General features: G+C 38.6%; 1 protein-coding gene across 7 annotated transcripts in view; it reads left to right on the plus strand.

Annotated features, from left to right (window-relative positions):
• LOC107609204 overlaps positions 409-22,364 on the plus strand; it is a 26,078-nt gene continuing 4,122 nt past the window's right edge. For all 7 annotated transcript variants that reach the window (XM_021105961.1, XM_021105962.1, XM_021105963.1 and 4 more), the window contains exons 1-2: positions 409-414; positions 2,649-2,654. The gene's annotated coding sequence lies outside the window, so the exon portion shown is untranslated. The remainder of the gene's footprint in view (positions 415-2,648; positions 2,655-22,364) is intronic.

Genomic DNA, 22,364 nt, shown 5'->3' on the forward strand with positions numbered 1-22,364 from the left:
TGGTTGTCCCATCCTTGGTACACATCCTCATTGAAGCTCTTATTTCCTACAACATAATTGTAATCACACTCATAGCCAAAGTGAGAATTCATAATGAAAAAAGAAAATAAAATTCAAAAGCTAATAGAAAAATAATGAAACAAAGTCCTAGACTAGAAAAGACTAGCAAGCAATCTAAAAATCAAGCTATTCACAATATTCACATATATACAATAACCAATAACACAACACCATTGCAACTCCCCGGCAACGGCGCCATTTTTGATGATTAGACTTTTGTGTGGTTTATAATTCACAATTGAAATCTCGTTGTAAGTATAGTTTCTAAACCAACAATAGTCCTTTCATACAAAAGATTGTTTGTCACAAGTAACAAACCCTAAATTTATAAACCGAAGTATTGAACTTCGGGTCGTTCTCCCTAGGAATTACAATGAAGTGTCTTGTTATTGGTTATGAGGTATTTTGGGGTTTTTGGATAAGAAACATGAAAAGTAAATGGCAATGAAAATAAACTAACAACTAAAAAGGTCTTGGCAAAGGTTGGTGGTCAAGGATCTCTATCCTAATCACTAACCACAACATGATAATTGGCAAGGATCAACCCCACTAAGTCATCCTCTAACTAATAAAGGAAAGTCAAGTGAGCTATGTCAATCCAAGACCATAAGTCCTAGTTCTCCACCAAATCAATTAGTGAGATCTAGCGTTAATGGCTCCCAATCGTCAATCACTTGGACATTACTAACTCAAGAGTTCCTAAGTTACCTTCCCAAGCCAAGAACATAAAATTCTACTCTAAAATCCAATCAAGCATTTTATCAAACACTTGGAAGGCATAAAAGGAAAGCATAGTAAAAAGTGCAAGGAAAGTAAATCTACACTACTCAATTGCAAGAAATTAAACAGCAACAAATCAAATGAACAATAAAGGAACTTGAAAATATAAATTGCATTGAAATGAAAATAGAAGAAACAAAAGTGCATGAACATAAAAGTAAAGGATTACAAGAATTAAATGCTAAAATAGAGAGAGGAAAGGTAGAAGAAGAAGAATTGCAAAAGGAAAAGTAAATCAAAGCATGATATTAACCTAGATCTAAGAATTCCTAATCTAGATCTAACCTACTCCTAATCCTAGAGAGAAGTGAGAGCTTCTCTCTCTAGAAACTAACTAAAAGCATGTGAAAACTAAACTAATGACTAGATGTCTCATCCCTCTTCAATCCTTGGGTCAAATAGCATCAGAAAATGAGTTGGATTGGGCCACAAGGCTTTAGAATTCGCTGGCCACTAATTTGCTTTTAATAATTCACGTGCAAATCGGCGCGTGCGTGCCCCCCTAAACGTGATGCAAATATGGCAAATATTATATCATTTCGAAGCCCCAGATGTTAGCTTTCCAACGCAACTGGAACCGCATCATTTGGACCTCTGTAGCGCAAGTTATGGTCGATTAAGTGCGAAGAGGTCGGCTTGACAGCTTTTGCGATTCCTTCATTTCTTCATGAGTTCTCCATTTTTACATGCTTTTCCTTCATTTCCTTGATCCAATCTTTGCCTCCTAAATCTGAAATCACTTAACAAACATATCAAGGCATCTAATGGAATCAAAGGTAAATCAAAATTAAACAATTAAGGACCTAAAAAGCATGTTTTCACTTTTTTGCACAATTAAAGGAGAATTTATAAAACCATGCTATTTTATTGAATAAATGTGGGTAAAAGGTTATAAAATCCCTTAAATGAGGCATAAGATAAACCCTACAAATGGAGTTTATCAGAAGCTCAGGAACTCATTGACATGGTTGCAAATAACCAGTTCATGTACACTTCTGAAAGGAATCCTGTGAGTAATGGGACGCCTCAGAGGATGGGAGTTCTTGAAATTGATACTCTGAATGCCATATTGGCTCAGAACAAAATATTGACTCAGCAAGTCAATATGATTTCTCAGAGTCTGAATGGAATGCAAGCTGCATCCAATAGTACTCAAGAGGCATCTTCTGTAGAAGAAGCTTATGATCCTGAGAACCCTGCAATAGCAGAGGTGAATTACATGGGTGAACCCTATGGAAACACCTATAATCCCTCATAGAGAAATCATCCAAATTTCTCAAGGAAGTATCAACAAAAGCCTCAACAAGACTTTAATAATGGTGGAAGAAACAGGTTTAGCAATAGCAAACCTTTTCCATCATCCACTCAGCAACAGACAGAGAATTCTGAGCAGAATCCATCTAGCTTAGCAAATATAGTCTCTAATCTATCTAAGGCCACTCTAAGTTTCATGAATGAAACTAGGTCCTCCATTAGAAATTTGGAGGCACAAGTGGGCCAGCTGAGTAAAAGAGTCACTGAAACTCCTCCTAGTACTCTCCCAAGCAATACAGAAGAGAATCCAAAAAGAGATTGCAAGGCCATTACCTTACTTGGTGTGGCCAAACCCAAAGAGGAGGAGGAAGATGTGAATCCTGGTGAGGAATACCTCCTGAGACGCTCAGTGACCAATAAGGAGTTTCCCTTTGAGGAACCAAAGGAATCTGAGGCTCATCTAGAGATCATAGAGATTCCATTGAACCTCCTTCTGTCCTTCATGAGCTCTGATGAGTATTCATCCTCTGAAGAGGATGAAGACATTACTGAAGAGCAAGTTGCTAAGTACCTTGGTGTAATCATGAAGCTGAATGCCAAATTATTTGGTAATGAGACTTGGGAAGATGAACCTCCCTTGCTCACTAATGAACTAAATGCATTGGATAGGCAGAAATTACCTCAAAAGAAACAGGATCCTGGTAAATTCTTAATACCCTGTAACATAGGCACCATAACCATTGATAAGGCTTTGTGTGACCTAGGGTCAGGAATAAACTTAATGCCACTCTCTGTAATGGAGAAACTTGGGATCTTTGAGGTGCAAGCTGCCAGAATCTCATTAGAGATGGCGGTCAACTCGAGAAAACAGGCTTATGGATTAGTAGAGGACGTGTTAGTGAAGGTTGAAGGCCTTTACATCCCTGCTGATTTCATAATCCTAGACACTGGGAAGGATGAGGATGAATCCATCATCCTTGGAAGACCCTTCCTAGCCACAGCAAGAGCTGTGATTGATGTGGACAGAGGAGAATTGATCCTTCAACTGAATGAGGACAACCTTGTGTTTAAAACTCAAGGATCTCCTTCTGTAACCATGGAGAGGAAGTATGAAAAGCTTCTCTCACTGCAGAGTCAACCAAAGCCCCCACAGTCAAACTTTAAGTTTGGTGTTGGGAGGCCACAACTAAACTCTAAGTTTGGTGTTGAACCCCTACATTCAAACTCTAAGTTTGGTGTTGGGAGGTCCCAACAATGCTCTGAACATCTGTGAGGCTCCATGAGAGCTCACTGTCAAGCTACTGACATTAAAGATGCGCTTGTAGGGAGGCAACCCAATGTTATTTAGTTATATCTATTTTATTTTTATTTTTATTTCGTGTTTTATTAGGTTGATGATCATGTGGAGTCACAAAAACTACTGAAAAATCAAAAACAGAATGAAAAATAGTATTAAAAATAGCACACCCTGGAGGAGGAGCATTTTGGCATTTAAACGCCAGAAACAAGCATCTGTCTGGCGTTTAACGCCAGAAACAAGCATCTACCTGGCGTTAAATGCCAGAAACAGGCTACATTTGGGCGTTTAACACCAGAAACAGGCAGCAGTCTGGCGTTAAATGCCAGGATTGCACAGCAAGGGCGTTTTACACGCCTAATTGGAGCAAGGATGTTAAACCCTTGACCCCCCAGGATCCCCACCACTTCTTCTCTCCTCTTCACACCTTTTCATAACTCTCTTCCCCAAATACCCTTCACCAATCACCTCCATTACTCCTCCAAAACCATCATACAACCCACCTACACCCACCCACTCAAATTCAAACCATCACTCCTTCCTTTTCACACATCATAACCACCTAAAACCCCCCTTGGCCAAACCACTCCCACCTCTCCATCTCATCTATTTTCTTCTTCTTCTACTCACTTCTTTCTTCTTTTGCTCGAGGACGAGCAAACGTTCTAAGTTTGGTGTGGTAAAAGCATTGCTTTTTGTTTTTCCATAACCATTTATGGCCCCTAAGGCCAGAGAAACCTCTAGAAAGAGGAAAGGGAAGGCAATTGCTTCCACCTCTGAGTCATGGGAGATGGAGAGATTCATCTCAAGGGTCCATAGCTCAGTAGTAGAGCATTTGACTGCATACAAGATTGCCCACTCATGGACCTCAACAAGAGCATGAGGAATTCCCTCACCAAGAAATTCCTGAGATGCCTCAAGGGATACATTTTCCTCCACACAACTATTGGGAGCAACTAAGGATAGGAGCACCAAAATCACTAGGGGTGAAGTAACAAAGGCAAGGAAGAGACATAGAGGAGTTCAAGAGCACCATTGGTTCTTCAAGAAGAGGAAGACGCCACCCTCACTAAGGTGGACCCGTTCCTTAATCTCCTTGTTCTTATTTTTCTATTTTTCGTTTACTATGCTTTATGTTTTATTTATGTTTGTGTCTTTACTATATGATCATTAGTGTTTAAGTGTCTATGTCTTAAAGCTATGAATGTCCTATGAATCCATCACCTCTCTTAAATGAAAAATGTTTTAATTACAAAAGAACAAGAAGTACATGGTTTTGAATTCATCCTTGAAATTGGTTTAATTATTTTGATGTGGTGACAATACTTTTTGTTTTCTGAATGAATGCTTGAACAGTGCATATGTCTTTTGAAATTGTTGTTTATGAATGTTAAATATGTTGGCTCTTGAAAGAATGATGAAAAAGAAGACATGTTATTTGATAATCTGAAAAATCATAAAATTGATTCTCGAAGCAAGAAAAAGCAGTGAATACAAAAGCTTGCGGAAAAAAAAAGAGAAAAGAAAAATGGCGAAAAAAAAAAGAGAGAGAAAGAAAAAGAAAAAGCAAGCAAAAAAATCCAAAAGCTCTTTAAACCAAAAGGCAAGAGCAAAAAGCCAATAGCCCTTAAAACCAAAAGGCAAGGGTAATAAAAAGGATCCAAGGCTTTGAGCATCAGTGGATAGGAGGGTCTAAAGGAATAAAATCCTGGCCTAAGAGGCTAAACCAAGCTGTCCCTAACCATGTGCTTGTGGCGTGAAGGTGTCAAGTGAAAACTTGAGACTGAGCAGTTAAAGTCGAGGTCCAAAGCAAAAGAAGAGTGTGCTTAAGAACCCTGGACACCTATAATTGGGGACTTTAGCAAAGCTGAGTCACAATCTGAAAAGGTTCACCCAGTTATGTGTCTGTGGCATTTATATATCCGGTGGTAATACTGGAAAACAAAGTGCTTAGGGCCACGGCCAAGACTCATAAAGTAGCTGTGTTCAAGAATCAACATACTGAACTAGGAGAATCAATAACACTACCTGAATTATAAGTTCCTATAGATGCCAATCATTCTGAACTTCAAGGGATAAAGTGAGATGCCAAAACTATTCAAGAGACAAAAAGCTAATAGTCCCGCTCATCTGATTGGAGCTAAGTTTCATTGATATTTTGGAATTTATAGTATATTCTCTTCTTTTTATCCTATTTGATTTTCAGTTTCTTGGGGACAAGCAACAATTTAAGTTTGGTGTTGTGATGAGCGGATAATTTATACGCTTTTTGGCATTATTTTTACATAGTTTTTAGTATGATTTAGTTAGTTTTTAATATATTTTTATTAGTTTTTAAATAAAAATCACATTTCTGGACTTTACTATGAGTTTGTCTGTTTTTCTGTGATTTCAGGTATTTTCTGGCTGAAATTGAGGGACTTGAGCAAAAATCATATTCAGAGGTTGAAGAAGGACTGCAGATGCTGTTGGATTCTGACCTCCCTGCACTCAAAGTGGATTTTCCGGAGCTACAGAACTCCAAATGGTGTGCTCTCAATTGCGGTGGAAAGTAAACATTCAGGGCTTTTCAGAAATATATAATAGTTCATATTTTGCCCGAGTTTAGACGATGAAAACTGGCGTTCAATTCCAGCTCCCTGCCCTATTCTGGAGTCAAACGTCAGAAACAGGTTGCAAAGTGGAGTTAAACACCAGAAACAGGTTATAAACTGGCGTTTAACTCCAAGAAAGACCTCTCCACGTGAAAGCTTCAATGCTCAGCCCAAGCACACACCAAGTGGGCCCCGGAAGTGGATTTCTGCATCATTTACTTATCTCTGTAACCCTAGTAACTAGTTTAGCATAAATAGGACTTTTTACTATTGTATTCAGGGATCTTTGGGATGTTTAGTTCTGAGATCATGGAGGTTGGCCTCTCGGCCATGCCTAGACCTTGTTCTTATGTTTTTTCAACGGTAGAGTTTCTACACACCATAGATTAAGGTGTGGAGCTCTGCTATTCCTCGAGTATTAATGCAAAGTACTATTGTTTTTTTATTCAATTCAAGCTTATTCCTATTCTAAGATATTCATTCGCACCCAAGAACATGATGAATGTGATGATTATGTGACACTCATCACCATTCTCACTTATGAACACGTGCCTAACAACCACTTCCGTTCTACATGAAGATGAGATAGAATGAGTATCTCTTAGATATCTAATACAGGGGACTGAGTCCGAGATATTAGAGTCTTCGTGGTATAAGTTAGAACCCATGGATGGCCATTCCTGAGATTCGAAAAGTCTAAACCTTGTCTGTGGTATTCCGAGTAGGATCCGGGAAGGGATGGCTGTGACGAGCTTCAAACTCGCGAGTGCTGGGCATAGTGACAGATGCAAAAGGATAGTAAATCCTATTCCAGTATGATCGAGAACCGACAGATGATTAGGCATGCAGTGATAGCGCATTGGACTATTTTCACAGAGAGGACGAGATGTAGTCATTGACAACGGTGATGCCTAACATACAGCTTGCCATGGAAAGGAGTAGGAATGATTGGATGAAGACAACAGGAAAGCAGAAGTTCAGGAGGAACGAAAGCATCTCTATACGCTTATCTGAAATTCTCACCAATGAATTACATAAGTATCTCTATCCTAGTTTATATTTTAATTATGTTTTAATTATCAATTCTCTATAACCATTTGAATCTGCCTGACTGAGATTTACAAGGTGACCATAGCTTGCTTCAAGCCGACAATCTCCGTGGGATCGACCCTTACTCACGTAAGGTTTATTACTTGGACGATCCAGTGCACTTGCTGGTTAGTTGTGCGAAGTTGTGACAAAGTGTGATTCACGTTTGAGAGCACCAAGTCTTTTGGCGCCATTGTTGATGATCACAATTTCGTGCACCACGTTGCAACTTCTTTGTTCATGTCAGCAGATGCACACTTCCTTCCTTGTTCCATGATCCACCAAGGTAATGCTTCACTCTATGGCCATTGACTGTGAATGTTTCTTTTGAAATTTCATCAAGCAATTCTAAGTGACCATGAGGAAACACTTTGGTGATGGTATAAGGACCAGTCCATTTGGATATAAGCTTCCCAGGGAAAATTTTCAATCTTGAATTGAAAAGCAATACTTACTGTCCTGGTTCAAATATCCTAGGTGCAATCCTCTTGTCATGCCATTGCTTGGCTCTTTCTTTGTATATCCTGGCATTCTCATATGCTTCCAATCTAAATTCTTCCAATTCATTGAGCTGTAGCAATCTTTTCTCCCCAGCTGCTTGAGCATCCAAATTGAGGAGTTTTGTGGCCCAGAAAGCTTTGTGTTTGAGTTCCATAGGGAGATGGCAAGCTTTACCATACACTAGCTGGAAAGGAGACCTTCCAATAGGAGTTTTAAATGCTGTTCTATATGCCCAGAGGGCATCATCTAGTTTTCTTGCCCAGTATTTTCTTGTGGCTCCCACAGTTTTCTCCAAAATCTTCTTTAGCTCCCTATTTGCTAGCTCAGCCTGTCCATTGGTCTGTGGGTGGTAAGGTATAGCTACCTTATGTGTTACTCCATATCTATGAAGGAGGGTGTTCATATGTTTGTTACAAAAATGACTCCCACCATCACTTATGGGTCCCTTTGGTACTCCAAACCTAGTGAAAATATTTCTTCTGAGAAACTGCAAAACCACATTAGCATCACATGTGGTGGTTGCTATAGCTTCCACCCATTTTTAAATATATTCTACAGCCACCAGAATGTATTTGAAAGAGTATGATGGAAGGAAGGGGCCCATGAAGTCAATTACCCATATGTCAAATAGTTCCACCTCCAAAATATATTTCTGAGGCATCTCATTCTTCCTTGTGAAGCCTCCTGTTCTCTGGCATTCATTGCATTGGCTTACAAATTCTCTAGAATCCTTGAAAATAGAGGGCCAATAGAATCCACTTTGAAGGATTTTTGCAGTTGTTCTCCCTACTCCAAAGTGGCCACCATAGCTTGAATTGTGACAATGCCATAAAATATTTTTCATTTCCTCCTCTGGTATACATCTTCTAATCATTCCATCTGGGCATCTTTTGAACAGAAATGGCTCATCCCACAAGAATGACTTGGCTTCAGTGAGCAACTTCTTCACTTGCTGTCTAGTGAAATCTTGTGGTATGATTCTTCCTGCTTTGTAGTTTGCCATATCTGCAAACCAAGGAGCTTGTTGGATTTGCAAGAGATGTTCTTCTGGAAATTTTTCATTCACTGGTTGTGGAGATTCTTGGTTAGTCCCTTGTGGTAGTCTTGAAAGATTGTCTGCAACTTGGTTCTCACTTCATTTCCTATCCCTCACTTCAATATCAAACTCTTGTAGTAATAGCACCCATCTGATGAGCCTTGGCTTGGCATCCTGTTTAGACATGAGATACTTGAGAGTAGCATGGTTAGTATACACTACAACTTTTGAACCAATCAAGTATTGTCTAAATTTATCAAATGCATATACGATTGCCAAGAGTTATTTTTCTGTGGTGGTGTAATTTTTCTGGGCTTCATTTAACACCTTACTTGCATAGTATATAACATGATGCAGCTTATCTTTTTTCTGTCCCAATACAGCACCAATTGCAAAGTCACTTGCATCACACATGAGTTCAAAAGGCAATTCCCAATCTGGGGGTGTGATGGTTGGTGTTGTAGTGAGTTTATTTTTCAAAGTTTCAAAGGCATGTTTATAGCTATCATCAAAGACAAAAGGATTGTCAACCACTAACAAGTGTTGAAAAGTCTTTGATGAATCTCCTATAAAAACCAGCATGCCCCAAGAAACTTCTCACGGCTTTCACATCAGCTGGTATAGGAAGCTTTTCTATGATCTCTATCTTAGCTTTATCAACTTTTATACCCTTACTTGAAAAACCTTATGCCCAAAAACTATCCCCTCAGAAATCATGAAATGGCATTTTTTCCAATTTAAAACCAAATTAGTTTCTTGGCATCTTTTCAAGACAAGAGTTAAATGGTGCAAGCAAGTATCAAATGAATTGCCAAAGACAGAAAAATCATCCATGAAAACTTCTAAAAAATTTTCTACCATGTCAGAAAATATGGAAAGCATACACCTTTGAAAGGTAACAGGGGCATTGCACAGCCCAAAGGGCATTCTTCTGTAGGTAAAGACTCCAAATAGACAAGTGAAGGAGGTCTTTTCTTGGTCCTTGGGGTCCACCACTATCTAATTGTATCCATAGTACCCATCCAAGAAGCAATAGTAAGCATGGCCAACCAATCTTTCTAACATCTGATCAATGAAGGGAAGAGGGAAGTGGCCCTTCCTTGTGGCATCATTCAGCCTTCTATAGTCAATACACATCCTCCACCCTGTCAATATCCTTGTAGGGATGAGTTCATTCTGAACTACTTCCTTCATGGTTGGGTTAAGCCTCCTTTGAGGTTGTACCACTGGTCTTGAATCTTCTTCTAGCAAGATCTTGTGCATACAAACAGCAGGGCTTATACCTTTGATGTCATCAATTGTCCACCCTAAAGCTGTCTTGTGAGTTTTCAACACCCCAATCATTTTGGCTTCATCTTTCTTGCTCAAGGATGAATTAATGATTACTGGAAGGTTATCCTCTTCATCAAGGAATGCATATTTGAGATGAGGAGGGAGAGGTTTTAACTCTTGCTTTGGTGCCTCTTCCTCCTTAACTCCACTTGAATCTTTCAGTGCTTCTACCTCTTGTGAATCTTCCTCTTGAATGTCCTGAGCTTCCCCCTCATGGTCTTCACATTGGTCTGCTTCAAGTGCTTCTTCAACCAGATCATCTATCATATTAAGCCTCATGCAATTTTCGTTCTCCGCAGGTTATGGCATTGCTTTGAAAACATTGATAACCATTTGCTCCTCATGCACCCTGAGAACCATTTCTCCCTTCTTAACATCAATGATTGCCCTGGCAGTTGCTAGAAAAGGTCTTCTAAGGATGATTGAGTTGTTCCCTTCCTCATCCATATCCAGAATCACAAAATCAGCTGGAAAAATGAATTTTCCAACTTTCACCAGTAAGTTCTCCACCACTCCATTTGGTATTTTGAGGGATCTGTCAGCAAGTTGTAATGACATTCGTGTAGGCTTAACCTCTTTTATCATCAATTTCTTCATCATGGCAAGAGGCATCAGATTAATACTTGCCCCCAGGTCACATAGTGCTTTATCAATAGCTATATTCCCAATAGTGCATGGTATAAAGAAGCTCCTTGGATCTTTGAGTTTTGGTGGAAGTCCCTTTTTAATGATTGCACTACACTCTTGGGTGAAGATCACAGTTTCTTTTTCACTCCAACTTCTCTTCTTGTTGATGAGTGATGCGTGAGCATCTTTCCTATCTTTTCCTAGTGAATTTGCATCTAAATTGTTGAATTTAATAAAGAATTAATTATATTTTAGCCACTATGGATGCTATTTTGAGTTTTGTGCAATACTATTTATTTTAGGTAGCATTCGGCTGGATTTGATGGAGTTTCTGCAGAGAAAGAGAAGAAACCAAGGAGATGACCAGCGAATACCGATGCGGACGCATGGCTCACGCGACCGCGCAGAATAGAGGAGATCGCAATGACGTGATCGCGTGCCTGACGCGAACGCGTGGACTGGAATCTGCACAAATGACGCGAACGCGTGGACGACGCGGACGCGTCACATACGCCACGTGCAGAAAATGTAGAAAAACGCTGGGGGCGATTTCTGGGCCGTTTTGACCCAGTTCTTAGCCCAGAAATCACAGATTAGAAGGTGCAAAATGGATAAATCAAGTGGTCCCCACACATCAGCTGAAGACTTGTTAATTAATTCGAATTTAAATTCAAATCTTATTTTAGGAAAAGATATTATTTTAATTTTAAATTTAGATATTTGATTTTTAAATTATTAGGATTAGTTATAAAGGGATCCCAATAGGGTGGTTCCAGAATAACATATTCCACAACATTATTCCATACAAATTTACATTCCATATTCCATGAGCAACTAATCCTCCATTGTTAAGGTTAGGAGCTCTATCTATTGTATGGATTGATAATATTATTTTTCTATTTTAATTCATGTTTTGATTTATATTTCAATAATTGTTTTCGTTCTTTATTTTATGAATTTGGGTGGAACGGAAGTATGACCCATGTTCTATTTGAGTTCTTGTATAACTTGGAAAAGCTCTTTACTTGAATAATAGCTTGAAAATATATTATTTTGAATTTCTAATTGTTTGTATTTAACGGGATACATGACATATAATCCCTTTATTTTTGGACAATTAGGCTTCTTGTGGCATATAAATTGGAATTTAATCATCACCCTCTAATTGGAATTAATTGACCAAGGAATTGGCAGTTGATGAATTTTAGAGGAGACTAGGAAGGTCTAAGGAATTAGGGTCTAGTCACAAATAGTTTGCCATGAATTAAATCTTGCATGATTAGAATAGTTAATAAGAAAAGTCAATCCAGAAAATAGATAACTCTAAAGCCTTAACTATTTTCCCATATATATTTCACAACTCATTTGCTGCTTGTTTTCTGAAATTCTTGAATTTACTTTTTAATGCTTTTGAACTTCCAACACTATTTTCTGTTTGTCTAACTAATCCTATCAAACGCTATTGTTGTTTAATCCATCAATCCTCGTGGGATCGCCCCTTACTCATGTAAGGTATTACTTGGTACGACCCGGTGCACTTAACGGTAAGTTAGTGGGTTATAAATACCGCACCAAGTTTTTGGCGCCGTTGTCGGGGATTGATAGTGATTAACAACTATTAGTTATTTGATTGCTTAGATTAGGCGTTTTGATTTTTTAATTAGTTTTATTTTATTATTATAAATTTTTATTTTTAATTTTTGTTTATTTCCGTACGTTTCGTCTTGTTTTCCCCGTTCCCCCTGTCCCCATTTTCTTTATTGTTTTACTTCCTTTTGAATTTTTATTTATTTACTTAGTATTTTTATTTTATTATTTTATACAGGTTACCTCACAGGGACTTCTCTACACTCTGACGTAGAGAGTTCCATATTTTCTTGTCTTCTGATTGTTTATGCGCAGGAACAGAGACAAAGAACATCTCTTAGACTTTGATCCTGAACCTGAAAGAACTTTCAGGCGACATTTACAACAAGCAAGACTTTGCAAGGCTGCAGAATCCATTATGGCAAATAATAATGCTAATGCCAATGTGGTAAATCCGAATGGGGATGATCAACAGAGGAGAGTGCTTGGCTCTTATTCTGCCCCTACTGCAGATCTTTATGGAAAAAGTATTGTGGTGCCTCCTATAAATGTAAACAACTTTGAGTTGAAGCCACAATTGGTCACCTTGGTGCAACAAAATTGCCAGTATCATGGACTTTCTCATGAAGATCCAAATCAGTTCATATCTGATTTTCTGCAAATATGATACTATGAAGACAAATAGAGTGAATCCAGAGGTGTACAGACTCATGCTTTTCCCGTTTGCTTTGAGGGATAAAGCAAAGCTATGGCTAGATTCCCAACCAAAGGAGAGTCTGAATACTTGGGAAAAGGTCGTTACTGAATTTCTCACTAAATTTTTCCCACCAAAGAAGCTAACTAAGCTTAGGTTGGAGGTTCAGACTTTCAGACAGAAGGAGGGTGAAACTCTTTATGAAGCTTGGGAGAGATACAAGCTGCTGACTAGGCAATGCCCTCCAAACATGTTCTCCAAATGGACCCAACTGGATATCTTTTATGAAGGCTTAGGTGAGATGTCCAAGATGAGCTTAGATACTTCTGCAGGCGGTTCATTGCACAAGAAGAAGACACCAAAGGAGACTATTGAGCTGATTGAATTGGTTGCAAGCAACCATTTTATATTCATCTAACAGGAATCCTGTGAACTCTGAGACCCCTCAGAAGAGAGGCGTGTTGGAAGTAGAAGCTATTAATGTTCTTCTTGCTCAGAACAAACTTATGTCTCAGCAGATAAATCTACTTACTCAACAGATGGGTGGCATGCAAATTTTAAATCCCAAGAAGATTCTAAATGGGAGATGATGATGAGTTTCATACAAGAAATTAGAGCCTCCATTAGAAACTTGGAGGTGCAAATGGGTCAAATGAGCAAGCAATTACCTGAAAGGTCTCAAATACGTTCCCTGGTGATACAGTGCTGAACCCAAGAGAAGATTGTAAGGCTATTCAATTGAGAAGTGGTAAGGTAGCTGGTTCTGAGACCAAGGTCAATGAAGATCTAGTTGAAAAGGAAACTCCAGAGGAGAAGAAGGAAGAAGTAGAGCACGCCCCTCCTAAACGTGCAGACAACCCATTTCTTGACTCTCTTGACACTTTTCCCACCTTACCAAAGGCCCCAGAATATAAGCCAAAAATGCCATATCCTCAGAGGCTTCAGAAGGCGTCCAAAGAAAAGCAATTCTCTAAATTTTTAGATGTCTTCAAGAAGCTGCAGATCAACATCCCTTTTGCAGAGGCTCTGGAGCAAATGCCTCTCTATGCTAAATTTATGAAAGAGTTGTTGACCCATAAGAGGAATTGGAAGGAGCAAGAAATCGTGGTGTTAACCAAGGAATGCAGTGCTATAATTCAACACACCCTTCCTGAGAAGATGCCAGACCCAGGGAGCTTTGTCATTCCTTGCACCATTGGAGAAGTCGGCATTCAGAGAGCTTTATGTGATCTTGGAGCTAGCATCAACCTCATGCCACTTTCAGTGATGAAAAAGCTTCAAATTGAGGAGGTAAAACCCACTCGTATTTCTCTTCAACTTGCTGACTTTTCTATTAAATTACCTGTGGGTGTGGTTGAAGATTTACTTGTTAAAGTAGGACCATTTATTTTTCCTGTTGATTTTGTTATATTAGACATGGAAGAGGAGGTAAAACCCTCTATTATACTTGGTAGACCCTTTTTAGCTACAGGTAGATCTCTGATTGATGTGCAAAAGGGTGAATTAACCCTGAGGGTCAATGAAGAACAGGTGGTCCTAAATGTTTTTGAAGCCCTCAAGCACCCCAATGATTCTGGGGGGTGTATGAAAATAGATGTTATTGAACCACTTGTTCAAGAAGTACTGGAAACTGAGGTACTTGATGATGATCTAGATCCTATTTCTGAGTGTAAATTAGTTGAAGTTGACGATTCACCACCCCAAAAGGAGCTGATGAACACGCCAATCAAGGAAGAGAAAGCCCCCAAGCTTGAGCTCAAACCCTTACTCCCTTCTCTGAAATATGTGTTCTTGGGTGAAAATGATTCATATCCAGTAATTATTAGTTCTTCCTTGAAGCCTGAAGAGGAAGAGGCGCTTGTTTCAGTGCTCAAGAGCCATAAAACAGCTCTTGAGTGGACCATTAGTGACTTGAAAGGGATTAGTCCAACCAAGTGTATGCATAAGATCCTCCTTGAAGATGATGCCAAACCAGTTGTGCAACCACAAAGGAGACTCAATCCAACGATGAAAGAGGTGGTCCAAAAAGAGGTAATGAAATTATGGAAAGCATGTATTATTTACCCTATTTCTGACAGTCCTTGGGTAAGTCCTGTGCAGGTAGTTCCCAAGAAAGGAGGGATGATAGTGATCAAGAATGAAAAGAATGAGCTTATTCCGACAAGAACAGTCACAGGATGGAGAATGTGCATAGACTACAGGAGGCTCAACACTGCTACAAGGAAGGATCATTTCCCCCTGCCTTTCATTGATCAGATGCTTGAGAGGTTAGTTGGTCATGCTTTTTATTATTTTCTAGATGGATATTCTGGATATAATCAAATTGCAGTGGATCCTCAAGATCAAGAGAAGACAGCATTCACATGCCCCTTTGGAGTATTTGCCTACAGGAGAATACCATTTGGACTCTGCAATGCTCCAGCAACTTTTCAGAGGTGTATGCTTTCAATTTTTTCTGATATGGTTGAAAAGTTTATTGAGATATTTATGGATGACTTTTCTGTTTTTGGTAATTCTTTTGAATCCTGTCTTAAACATTTATCTCTTGTCTTGAAACGGTGTCAAGAATCAAACCTTGTTTTAAATTGGAAAAAATTCCATTTTATGGTTACAGAAGGCATTGTTCTTGGACACCGGATTTCAAGTAAGGGAATTGAGGTTGACAGAGCAAAGGTGGAGGTAATTGAAAAATTACCACCACCAACCAATGTTAAGGCAATCAGGAGTTTCTTGGGTCATGCAGGATTTTATAGAAGATTTATAAAGGATTTTTCTAAAATTGATAAACCATTCAGCAACCTGTTGGTTGTTGATGTTCCTTTTGTCTTTAATTCTGATTGTCTGCATGCTTTCGAAACTCTGAAAGCAAACCTTACTTCTGCTCCCATTATAGCTTCCCCTGACTGGAATTTACCATTTGAATTAATGTGTGATGCTAGTGATTTTGCTATAGGAGCTGTTTTAGGACAGAGGCATGGTAAGCTTGTACATGTCATTTATTATGCGAGTCGTGTGTTAAATGATGCTCAAAAGAATTACACAACTACAGAAAAGGAATTATTAGTTGTTGTGTATGTTGTTGATAAGTTTAGGTCCTATTTACTTAGTTCTAAGGTTATTATTTACACTGACCATGCTGCTTTGAAGTACCTTCTAACCAAGCAGGATTCTAAACCAAGATTAATCAGATGGGTGTTGCTCCTTCAGGAGTTTGATATTGAGATAAAAGACAGGAAAGGGTCAGAAAATCAAGTAGCTAACCATCTCTCCAGAATTGAGCCTGAAGCAGGAGTGCAACCACCCACAGCTGTAACTGAGACATTTCCGGATGAGCAATTGTTCCTCATTCAGCAGGCTCCATGGTTTGCAGACATTGCAAATTATAAGGCCATGAATTTTATCCCAAGGGAGTACAGTAGGCAACAAGTGAAAAAGCTATTGACTGATGCAAAGTACTACATTTTGGGAGGAACCATACCTTTTTAAAAGGTGTTCAGATGGAATTATCTGGAGGTGTGTCTCAGATGAAGAAAAATAGCAGATTCTTTAGCACTGTCATGGTTCTGAGTATGGAGGCCACTTTGGTGGTGAAAGGACAGCTACAAAGGTTCTTCAGAGCGGGTTTTACTGGCCGACTCTCTTCAAAGACTCAAGAGCATTTGTAAAGCAATGTGACAGATGTGAAAAAGCAACGAATCTCCCTGCCAACCATGAAATGCCACAGTAGGGGATTCTTGAGGTTGAGTTGTTTGATGTGTGGGGAATTGATTTCATGGGACCTTTCCCAACCTCACATTCAAACAACTATATTCTAGTGGCAGTTGACTATGTGTCCAAGTGGGTGGAAGCTGTGGCTTTGCCCACTAATGATGCCAAGGTGGTAATGAGCTTTCTTCAGAGATATATCTTCAGCCGGTTTGGTGTCCCAAGGACACTCATTAGTGATGGAGGAAGCCACTTCTGTAACAGACAGCTGGACTCTCTTCTGCATAGATATGGAGTCTGTCATAAAGTAGCAACCCCCTATCACCCTCAGACAAGTGGGCAGGTTGAAGTTTCCAACAGGGAGCATAAGAGGATTCTGGAGAAGACCGTTAGTATTTCAAGAAAGGACTGGTCTAAGAAGCTTGATGATGCTCTCTGGGCTTACCGGACCGCATATAAGATTCCAATTGGCATGTCCCCATATCAATTGGTCTATGGCAAAGCCTGTCACTTGCCAGTTGAGCTGGAGCACAAGGCTTATTGGGCAATTAGGTACCTGAATCTTGATTCAGAAGCTACGGGAATTAAGCGGATGATTCAGTTGAATGAGCTTGATGAATTCAGATATTCAGCCTATGAGAATGCCAAGCTCTATAAGGAGAGAACTAAGCTATTGCATGACAAGAAGATAGCCATCAGAGTCTTTGAGCCAGGACAGAGTGCTTCTATATAATTCAAGGCTCAAATTCTCTCCCGGGAAGTTGAAATCCCGGTGGTTAGGACCGTTTGTGGTTATCAGAGCTTCACCATATGGTCATGTGGAAATACAGGAAGAGAATTCTGACAGGAAATTCACAGTGAATGGCCAGAGGTTGAAGCACTATCTTGAAGGCGAGATTGATCGCCAGAGGTCCACTCATCTGCTGAACTAGCAGAGCTGATTGTCAAGCTAGTGACGTTAAAGAAGTGCTTGTCGGGAGGCAACCCGATAAATTCATATACTTAGCTATTTTTCATAGTAGTAGTAGTTTTCTTAGTTATTTTATTTTTATTGAGTTCTTACTAATTTTCTGATCATGCAGCCATGTTCTTCCAGGAACCGAACACCTCAAGCTATATTTCAAAAAAAAAAAGGGGCGGGGGAGGCACATGACGCGCAAGCGTCAGTGACGCGGACGCATCAATCATGTGTGCGTGAAAAATGAAAATTGACAGAGAGTTGAGCGGGAGTGGCGCTGGACTCATGCCTTTAGCAAAGACGATCCTACGCGAACGCGTACCCCACGCGTTCGCGTCGTTTGTGATTTTCGCCATTCACGTGGGCGCGTCACCCACGCGGGCGCGTGACCCGAAAAATCGACGTAAAAGGTGTCTGGACAGAGAGTTATGCTGGCTTGGGGCAAGAAGTGTGCTAAAAGCACAAATTTGGTCACGCGGACGCGTGATTGACGCATTCGCGTTAGTTGCACATATGGCCATCCACGCGTGCGCATGCACGACACGAACGCGTCATATGAGAATTTGGCTTCCAAGCCATGCGAACAGAAAGTCACGCGGGCGCGCGGCTGGCTTCGCGCGAATCGCACAAAATCCAGGGCACGCAGACGCGTGCCTGACGCTAACGCGTCATTATGAAGAATGCGCGATGTACGCGATCGCATGCATGACGCGAACGCGTCGTTTGCGCCGCCCAAGTTTCTTTCTCTCTTATTCTCTTATCCTTTTATTTTTCTTTCACCTTAATATTTGTCTCTTCTATTTTCAGTTCTTGTTTACTTGAGGACAAGCAAACCTTTAAGTTTGGTGTTGACGTTTTGCTTAAAGGTTTTCTGTTTATTCCTATGGCACAAAAAAGGAGGCGAATCATCTTCACAAAGGAGCGCAACCTGAAGAATAAAACAACCGCTAAGATAACCCAGGTGGTTGAGTTCCTTTCATTTTTTATTCCCTCCCGCTTTTATTATGTATGTTCCGGTTTCCTGCTACTTTGTTTTGTTTATTGCATGATCCTTTATTAGTAGATTCTTAGGTTATAGCTTAATTTTTCTGTTAAGTGCTTTAATTCTGAAAGATGTCTCATGTATTGCCCACTAAGCTTGAAATCAAAAAGAAAGAAGAACAGATGTAGTGCATGAGAATTTGAGTTTAATTTTTAGAGTAGTCTCATTTACTTAGATGTGGTGGTATTTTCTGTGATTCTGAATGAATGCTTGAACATTGCATATTTTTTATAGTGAAGTTTATGAATGTTAAAATTGTTGGCTCTTGAAAGAATAATGAAAAAAAAAGAGAATTGTTATTGATAATCTGAAAAATCATAAAATTGATTCTTGAAGCAATAAAAAGCAGTGAAAAACACAAAACTTGCGGGAAAAAAAATATAGAAAAAAAAAATACAAAGAGAGAAAAAGAAAAAGCAAGCAGAAAAAGCCAATAACCCTTTAAACTAAAAGGCAAAGGGTAAGAAGGATCAAAGACTTTGAGCATTAATGGATAGGAGGGTCCAAAGGAATAAAATCTTGGCCTAAGTGGCTAAATCAAGCTGTCCCTAACTATGTGCTTGTGGTGTGAAGGTGTCAAGTGAAAAGCTTGAGACTGAGCGGTTAAAGTCGTGATCCAAAGCAAAAAGAGTGTGCTTAAGAACTCTGGGCACCTCTAACTAGGGACTCTAGCAAAGCTGAGTCACAATCTGAAAAGGTTCACCCAGTTATGTGTCTGTGGCATTTATGTATCCGGTGGTAATACTGGAAAATAAAATGCTTAGGGTCATGGCCAAGACTCATAAAGTAGCTGTGTCCAAGAATCAACATACTGAATTAGGAGAATCAATAACACTATTTGGATTCTGAGTTCTTATGGATGCCAATCATTCTGAACTTCAAAGGATAAATTGAGATGCCAAAACTATTCAGGATTGCAGTTGTAAACCCCACTATAAGAAGAGACATGAGCTTAATCGAACTCTCATTCTCATGCAAATTCACATCCTAAGCTTATATTAGTTTTTGGTTGCTTGAGGACAAGCAACAATTTAAGTTTGGTGTTGTGATGCGTGAGCATCTTTCCTATCTTTTCCTAGTGAATTTGCATCTAACTTGTTGAGTTTAATTAAGAATTAATTATATTTTAGCCACTATGGATGCTATTTTGAGTTTTGTGCAATTTTATTCATCCTAGGTAGCATTCTGATGGATTTGATGAAGTTTCTACAGAGAAAGAGAAGAAACCAAGGAGATGACCAGCGAATACCGACGCGGACGCATGGCTCACGCGACCGCGCGCAATGGAGGAATTCGCAATGACGCGATCGCGTGCCTGACGCGAACGCGTGACCGACGCGTCCGCGTGACTCGCGAAAAAGGACATGCGCCATGTGCAGAAAACACAGATTGGAAGCTGCAGAATGGACAAATCAAGTGGTCCCCACCCATCAGCTGAAGACTTGTTAATTAATTCGAATTTAAATTCAAATATTATTTTAGGAAAAGATATTATTTTAATTTTAATTTTAGATATTTGATTTTTAAATTATTAGGATTAGTTATAAAAGGGATCCCAACAGGGTGGTTCCAGAACAACATTATTCCATACAAAATTTACATTCCATATTCCATGAGCAACTAATCCTCCATTGTTAAGGTTAGGAGCTCTGTCTATTGTATAGATTGATAATATTATTTTTCTATTTTAATTCATGTTTTGATTTATATTTCAATAATTATTTTCGTTCTTTATTTTATGAATTTGGGTGGAACGGAAGTATGACCCACGTTCTATTTGAGTTCTTGTATAACTTGGAAAAACTCTTTACTTGAACAATAGCTTGAAAACATATTATCCTGAATTTCTAATTGTTTGTATTTAACGGGATACGTGATATATAATCCCTTTATTTTTGGATAATTAGGATTCTTGTGGCATATAAACTAGAATTTGATCATCACCCTCTAATTGGAATTAATTGACCAAGGAATTGGCAGTTGATGAATTTTAGAGGAGACTAGGAAGGTCTAAGGAATTAGGGTCTAGTAACAAATAGTTTGCCATGAATTAAATCTTACATGATTAAAATTAGTTAATAAGAAAAGTCAATCCAGAAAATAGATAACTCTAAAGCCTTAACTGCATTCTCAATATTTTATTCCTCACCTATTCACTTGCCTGTCTTCAAACTCTTCTTTATTGTTTAATACTTTTGAACCCTCAATTACTCTTTTCTGTTTGTCTAACTAAGCCTATCAAATACTATTGTTGCTTAATCCATCAATTCTCGTGGGATCGACCCCTTACTTACGTAAGGTATTACTTGGTACGACCCGGTGCACTTGCCGGTAAGTTAGTGGGTTACAAATACCGCACCAGTTGTCGCTTCTAATTCGTTGCTGAATTGTTTGGTTAAAATGGAGAACGTTGAGGTTGCAAGGAAGCTGTATAATGAAATGCTTGTGACAGATGGTGGCACTGGTAAGGTTGAGGAAGGTTGAGGAAGGTAGAAGGTTGATTGTATCAAGACCTGGACACTAAACGACGTCGTATCAAGATCTGAAGGCCATTGAATCAAAACGGCGTCGTTTTGTTATTGTGCCACGCAGGCAGTTAACGGAACACGTCACCCAAGGTCAACCAACTCAGCGGACAAGATGACGGAAGGACTAACGTGGTCATATCCGTCATCTTTCGGGGACGATTTTGATTAATTTTATCTTTCGGGGATTCATATGGAGATCGAGGTATCTTTCAGGGACGATTTTGACTATTAACTCAAATATAGTCTAATTGGTTTAGTGTCATGTTTACCGAAAAATTTGTTATCAATTTTTATAAAACTATAGGTTAATTTAATTAAAATATTGAGATAAACATACAATTTTGTCTATAATATTAATATACTCTTATTGCTGCCAATGAGTCATAGTTCAAATGGTATAGTTTTTCTATACTCAACTAAGAGGTTGTGGTTTCGAGTTTCCTTATCTTTGGTAAAAAAAAAATTATATAATATACTATTATTGCCTATAGTTTAATTAAGTCGATGTAACTTTCCATTTTGGGTGTTTGATAAAACAAGTTGTGACACTCCCCACTCAAATGCATTATGAGAAGTAGCCCCCCAAAAAAGAAAAAGGCTTTACAAAGAAAGAAGATAGTCCAATGTATGCGATTATTATGGATTAAGAAATTTATGCGGAAGTGATCTTTAGTGGGTTCTATGTCCTAAGTCCTAACATCATATGTATGAGAAATTGATCTGTCTTAAGATTCTAATATATTTATTGGTATATTTAAAATCTATTTTTACTTTTTTGAGTATTTAGTATTTATTATATCCAGGGCCACGTTTAAAATCTTTTTTATGTTTTATATATACCCTTTAATCACTCAGGGCAAAAAATTGCCATTATCTAGCGTTGGTGGAATTTGTTTATTAATAATTAATAAATTATGAGTATAATAATAACAAATGTGATATCGGAAATTGACTTCTTGGGTTCAAGTTTCAAGACTAGAAATCTAGATAATTTATGTGATATAAAAATTGAGTTTAATTTTAAAAATTTATCCGTGTATAAAAATTAAATTTTTTAAAATTTGAAAAATTAATTTGATTAATGAATAATATTTAAGAGACCATTTTGATAATTTATTTATTTTCTTTAATGTATATGAATACTGATAATGATAATGATATTTCAAGACAAAAAATGTTAGTTAAACACACCAAAAAAAAATAAATAATAGAAATAGAAATAGTAGATATTATTGTGAGTAATATCAATGAATTCAACCCTCATGCCATATTCATGAATG

This window comes from Arachis ipaensis, chromosome B07 (genome assembly GCF_000816755.2).
Source record: "Arachis ipaensis cultivar K30076 chromosome B07, Araip1.1, whole genome shotgun sequence".
Taxonomy (NCBI): domain Eukaryota; kingdom Viridiplantae; phylum Streptophyta; class Magnoliopsida; order Fabales; family Fabaceae; genus Arachis; species Arachis ipaensis.